Below are 6,691 nucleotides of genomic sequence, written 5' to 3' on the forward strand. Positions count from 1 at the left end.
GGATGTAGACATCTTTGCGGGGTGATTATTGTACCCGCTGCAGTCACATCCTGACGTCAGACTAGGATCAGCATCCTGGCTCCAGCTCTTAGAATTTGTCCCCAGGATTATACCTTTTAAAGCATCAGTTTCCTTATTTTTAATGTGGGGATAACCACCCTAGCTTTGCTTATTTGTTGTCAGAAAGTAATGGGGTAATATAAGTGAAGTGTTTAGTGTAGAACTTAACATACAAGATAGTCAATGAATATTAGTCACACTGTTATTGATAATAAACACAACTAGAGGATGAAGATACAAGAAAAATATCCCTAACTTTCTGCAGTTGAGATGGGCAAGTTCAGGAAGCCTAAGAAGGCGGTCCTGGTCCTGGCCAGATGCCACTCCGGCTGCAAAAAACATCATGATGAACATTGATAATGGCATCTCAGACCGTCCCTACAGCCATGCTCTGGTGGCTGGAATTAACCACTCTCCCTGCAAGGTGACAGCTGCCCTGAGCCAGAAGAAAATGGCCAAGAGGTCAAAGATCAAGTCTTTTGTGACAGTTTATAACTACAGTCACTTCATGCCCACAAGGTGCTCTGTGTATATCCCGTTGGACAGAACAGAGACTCTGTTCTTAAACACAAGGCCTGAGGAGAGGCCAAGGTCAAGTTCAAGGACAGATGCGAGACCATCAAGGACAGATGGTTCCAGAAGCTGCGGTTTTAGACTCTTGTTTTGATCATTAAAAATACCAAAAAAAAAAAAAAAAAAAAAAAAAAAAAAAAAAAAAAAAAAGGAAAAGAGAAGGGAAGGGAATAGAAGAGAAAAAAAAAAAAAACAAGAGGAAAGAAAAGCAAAGAAGAGAAAAGAAGAGAAGAGAAAAGAAAAGAAAAAGAAAAATATCCTTAAGGATATACACGTTTTTAGCTATCTCTCTTAAATTTTTGTAATTTTCTAATTAGCTACAAATAGGGTAAAGGTATCTGGGGAATGCTTGAATGTAATTTTGAGGGGTATGTGATGAGCATGTTTTTTGCAGTTTAGTCCCGTAGATAAAATGGATAATGATAAAAACACTGGGGTATTTAGCAATATTTCTATTACCGCAGAGCTCAACAGCGTGGATGGGCCCATGGAATGCTAATCACTGTCCGGACAGACCCTGTGGACATTTCAAGGATGCCAACGCCACAGTGGCATCTGTCACGGAAACAGATGCTATTTGCATCTGTTTCCTGTGACAGTCATTGAAGATGGCAGAGGAGAAAAAATTCACACAGGCCCGCTCAAACATTCAAAAACATATTTGGCTTGTCAGTCCGCTTTTTAAAAAATTATTGTGAGAGAGGAGATTTATAGGAAACACAAATTTTAAGCAACCAAGAAATATGTTTTTTTTCTGAATTTACCTGTGAATACATATATTGTGTCTACTGTGTAATCACTTGCTCTCATTGAATTCTAAAAGACAGTATTTTGAAGCAAAAGGAAAAGGGAAAGGAAATGAAAGTTCTTTCACTTTAAAACGCACATTAGAGTTATTGGCTAAATTTGTCATTTATTGTGTATTTGCAAATCAGTTTCTGTAAGATATGTTTACATAGAATAATATTGTACCTTCCGTTTTTAAAGTTAATTTTTTTTTTTTCATAATGGCCTTGGTAACTTAGCTCCAACCCCACAGGAAAATTTTTAAAAATATTTTTAGTTTATTTATTTATTTGTTTATTTATTTATTTATTTAGAGGGCGCTCAAGTGGGGGGAGGGGGAGAGAGAGAATCCCCAGCAGGCTCTGCACCATCAACGCAGAGCCCGACACGGGGCCCGAACCCACCAACCGTGACATCACAACCTGAGCTGAGATCAAAAGTCAGATGCTTAACTGACTGAGCCACCCAGCCAGCCCTCCGGCCACCACCTTTTTTTTTTTTTTTTGGTTAATTTTAGGAATTTTTAAGTCGAATCAAAGATAGTTTGCTTCTCAAGCATCTGAGAAAATCCTAAGTTTGATTTTCCCAGGGGTTCTCCCTAAGTGATTTTTATCAGTCCTGGGTACAAGCTAGACTGCAATAGTAATTTTTTTTTTTTTTTAATTTCACCCAGTCCAGCTATTCTATATGTAAAAATAACCATAGGACGCCTTTAACGTTGGGGCATTATGACAATAACAGATAAGAAAATGGCTGCATATGGAGTAAGAACTTTTTAATTGAGTTAAACATAATTTTATACAATAGCTATGAAGAGGGTATAGCAGATTTTGTTGTGAGGCATTTGTTGATAAATCAATTATTTTCCTTTTAATTTGATGGAGCTCATCGCTACTGGACCAGCTCTCCTAAATATGCAGTGTATGCCAGAAGGTAACTTTCTTGTAACGTTCTGTCTGCACATTATACATACTGAAAACAGTCTCTACATCTCGTGTTTGATTCAATATCCTTTTAATCATCTTTAAGATGGCTATTGCTGTCAATATGATTTGCAAGAATGATTCCTCTTGATTATATTTAGCTCTGGTAATGGCATCTAGATCAGTTTGCATAACATTTTGGTTTCTCTAAGAGTAGTCTGGGCTTCTCTGGAGATAGTAAATCCATGATGGCTACCCAAACAGAAAATAGCTTACATCTCTAAGCAGGGAAAAAGAAAGATAACATGTAAGTAAATTCCTGTGGAAGATTTGTTAAATTTCCTACAGCAACCTGTGGTTGCTCACAGATCTATCTTCCCATTTCACTTCTTACCAGAAGAGTCAGACTGTGCTGTTCAGTCTAAAGATGTCCCTGAAAAACATGACATTAATTCGGAGACTAAACACATAGATTAACATGCAGGCAAAGCTCTTTTTTCTTTCTTTCTTTCTTTTTCTTTTAAATTTGCAATGCAAAGTCTCAAACAAATGTAATCCAAACTGATTTTAAAAATATAAACCTCTAAGTACAGTTTAATACTTCAATCAAAACTCAGCTGGAACTCTTAATTAGAAAATAGTACCTGGGGTACCTGGGTGGCTCAGTCGGTTAAGTGTCTGACTTTGGCTCAGGTCACGATCTCACAGTTTGTGAGTTCGAGCCCCGCATCAGGCTCTGTGCTGACAGCTCAGAGCCTGGTGCCTGCTTTGGATTCTGTGTCTCCTTCTCTCTCTGCCCCTCCCCACTTGTACTCCGTCTCTCTCTGTCTCTCAAAAATAAATATATGTTAAAAAAATTAAAAAAAGAAAATAGCAAATTAATTGTTCCATATTTAATATGAATGGATAAATGTATTCTTCCACTTTTTCCTCCTCCTAGAATTATATACATATATGTGACACAATTGAATTATAAAAGACATAAAAGTATATGAAAATATGCTTACCCGTTAATTAGAGCCCTCAAGTCTTATATGAGCATTTATATATTCAGATTATCTAGTTTTGAAACAAAATATAAAATTAGTGATTAAAAGAATTACTTTAGAGAGAGCACAAGATTGTCCGTCAAGAATATCTTAGTTCTACTTGGATTTGGAAGGGTTAAAATATGAACCTTATATATGAATGCAGCACAAATATGTATGGAAAAGGATGCTCTATTGGAGGTATAATATAATTCAACACACATAAATGGTAATTATTATTTTTATTTTTTATCAAATTTCCCATTCTTTTTTTTTTAAATAAGTTTGGATTGCTTGACATTTTCATTACAGTAAAAATGAATACAAATATTTCACTTTATATGCAGAATAATTTATGGTAACTTTAAAAAAGTTAGATGTCTCATTATACAACATATCACTTTGCCCTAATATGTGAAGTTCATTAAACCTTCAAAAAATTTTACCAAGTATGAGATCATTACAATCAATAATAAGTAAAATAAGCCACAACCAAATGTTTTGAAATACAGAGCAAGTTAATCAAGAGGGTAATTTTCAGATTAATATGCAGTAGAGAGGATCTCCTGAATTATCAGAAAAAATCATACATTAAGGAGGTTTCAAAGTTACTGTTAATTTCCCAAGATATGACAGCTATCATTGAGACAAGATACAGTTTAATACAAAGACACACACATGTCAAACTTAAAAATTACTATACTCAAAAAACACAACAGAATTAAAAGGAAACCTATAGAATGGAAGAAAAGTTTTGCAAACTACGTATCTGCTAAGGGGTGAATCTAGAAAATATAGAGAACTCCTTCAACTCACCATCAACAAAAAAGAAGTAACCCGATTTAAAAATGGGCAAACGACTTGAACAAATATCCAACGATCATATACAAATGGCCAATAGATTTATGAAAAGATGCTCAATATCCTTAATCATCAGGGAAACAGAAATCAAAACCACAATGAGATGTCACCTCAGACCCAATAGAAAGGCTATCATCAGTAAAATAGAAAATAATAAGTATTGGCAAGGATGTGGAGAAATTGGAACACTCGTGCACTGTTGGTGGGAATGTAAAATTGTGCAACCACTGGAAAACAGTGTGAAGGTTGCTAAAAATATTAAAAATAGAATTAGCATATTTATTGGTCTGCTCGGCCTGCCATAACAAAATGCCACAGACTGGGTGGCTTAACAGAAATCTTTCACACAAATCTGGAGGCTCAGAAACCCAAGATCAGGGGGCCAGCTGACTTGCAGATGATTACCTTCTTGCTACATCCTTAAATGGCTTTTCTTCTGTGTTGGTGCAAAGAGATAGAAAGAGACTGGGGAGGGCAAGCTGTTTAATGGGTATAGACATGGTTTTGCAAGATGAAAAAGTTCTGGAGAGCTGCTGCACGATAATGTACATAGATTTAGTGCTAATCAACAATACACTTAGAAATGGTTAAGATGGTAACTTTTATGCAATGTGTTCTATGCCATAATTAAAAATTAAAAAAAAAACGATAATTATATAAAGTATTAAGTAAAAATATCTATAAGTAATCAAAGCAAATATTCAGTTACATAATATTTCCCCAAATATTTTCATCTAAATTCCTTGCCATTTTTCCGATAATCTTTTTGAGATTTATTTTTAGCATTTTGATCTGGATCACTAAGTTATATAATCTGTAAGAATATTAATACAAAATGTATTTTTAAATGAATGATTTTTAAATAGCATTTCTATTTTAATGTTATAAGTGAGATTTTCCTAGATGTAAGGAAATTTTTAAGTTAAAATTTTTGTTTTTAAATTTTAACAAAAGGTTGTAATAAATGGAAATTCAATATCGTTTACTATCAGGTCAATTAAATCTAATTAAGTACTATTAGTATGTAACTCTTCTATGTATCACACCAAGATGTTTTCACTCTTTTAGGAGATAAAGTAAATAAAATGTATTAATAATCTTATAGAAGCGAAAACAATTGTTACTCTCTCCAGTTGTACAGATGTTTCTTTTGACTTGGGGAAGCAGGAGGGGAAAAGGCAGTGAGCGCATGCTTCTGTTAGTGAAGTGTTCTGAAGACAGGCACATTCGGAGAACGGAGATCTTTGGAGGCATATGCAACAGGAAGTCTGTTTCCTTGAGATTTTGGAAATTGCGTTGACAAATTAGTGCCGGCCCTTCTGTGCCACCCTCTCTGAGGTCTCCCCGTTATCCAGAGTGGGGGCACAGGTGAATCCGGGTCAGATTCAAATGAAGGAGCAGGAGCCAGGAAGCTCATTGGGATAAGGAGTCGGTCTCCCCCGAAGGGAATTGCGAGCCTCCTGCGGTCACCTGGCGCTCTTCCTCCGCGCCGGCAGCTGGGGACCTTAGGACCTCCCGCGCGGTGGGCGGGGCGCCCGGGCCGCACGTCTCCCCTAGCCCGGCGCCGCGGGAGGCGCCCTCCGCCCGGGTGTGGCAGCCCTCCAGCTGCGCACGCTGGGCACGTGCCCCCCAAGGGCCAACCCAGCTCGCCTTCCGCTGCCGGTGGCGTCCGCCCGCTGCGTTCGCTAGGCGCCCCCTGGGAGGACTCGGCTTCCCCCGTGCCGCGGCAGGCGCATCTTCCCCCCCCCCCCCCCCCCCCCCCGCCAGCCAGGGAGGATCTCTGCTCACCCGGAGCCGCGGGATGCGCCCCCCTGGAAGGAACCCGCTTCCTCGGTGCCCCGGGATGCGCCCCCCGTGGGAGGACCCCGCTCGCCTAGGCCACAGCCCCTGTGCCCCAGCCTCCGGCCTCGCTCGTCTCCGCCCCGCAGACCGCGTGGAGGCCGCCGCGGGCACCGGGCGCGCAGAGGCCTTGGGCGCTGGGCTCCCCTCGCTCCCAGCGGCGGACGCCGGGCTCCGCGTGGCCAGCGTTTGGTCTCCGGAGGCCGGACGTGCGGGTCGCGCACGGGGTTCCGCTCCGCCAAGGGCGTCCTTCTCCGCCCGCCTCGCAGAGGGCGGCGCCGGGTCCGGCCGTGGGGCCTGCGACGATCGGGTTCCCAAAGGGCCCGGGTCTCGCCTCTCTTGTCAGAGCCCACCGGGCACCCCGAGCCTCCGCGCAGGAAGCGGGGTCCCAGCGCCTTCCCCGGCTGCTCGGGCCCCGCCAGAGGCCTGGGCGCGTCGGCATCCCCCGCTGGGTCCCTGTCCTCCCCTCGTTCCGACTGTGCAGCAGGGATGCGACCGGGAGACTCTGGCTCAGGTAGCCTGTTCAGGCCACAAGTGGTGATTCCTCGAGTCTCTGGCCACTCGGAAAGCCACCCAAATCATGGACGGGTCCATGGGACCGTCAGCCTGACCCGTTCGGGG

At 41.4% G+C, this 6,691-nt stretch overlaps 1 pseudogene; it reads left to right on the top strand.

Moving 5' to 3' along the window:
• The first annotated feature begins 330 nt into the window (after nt 1-330).
• LOC112851543 (large ribosomal subunit protein eL27 pseudogene) lies at nt 331-714 on the top strand (annotated as a pseudogene).
• The last annotated feature ends 5,977 nt before the right edge of the window (nt 715-6,691 follow it).

This window comes from Puma concolor, chromosome D2, assembly GCF_028749965.1.
Source record: "Puma concolor isolate L17-30 chromosome D2, mPumCon1.1.hap2, whole genome shotgun sequence".
In the NCBI taxonomy this organism is placed as follows: Eukaryota; Metazoa; Chordata; class Mammalia; order Carnivora; family Felidae; genus Puma; species Puma concolor.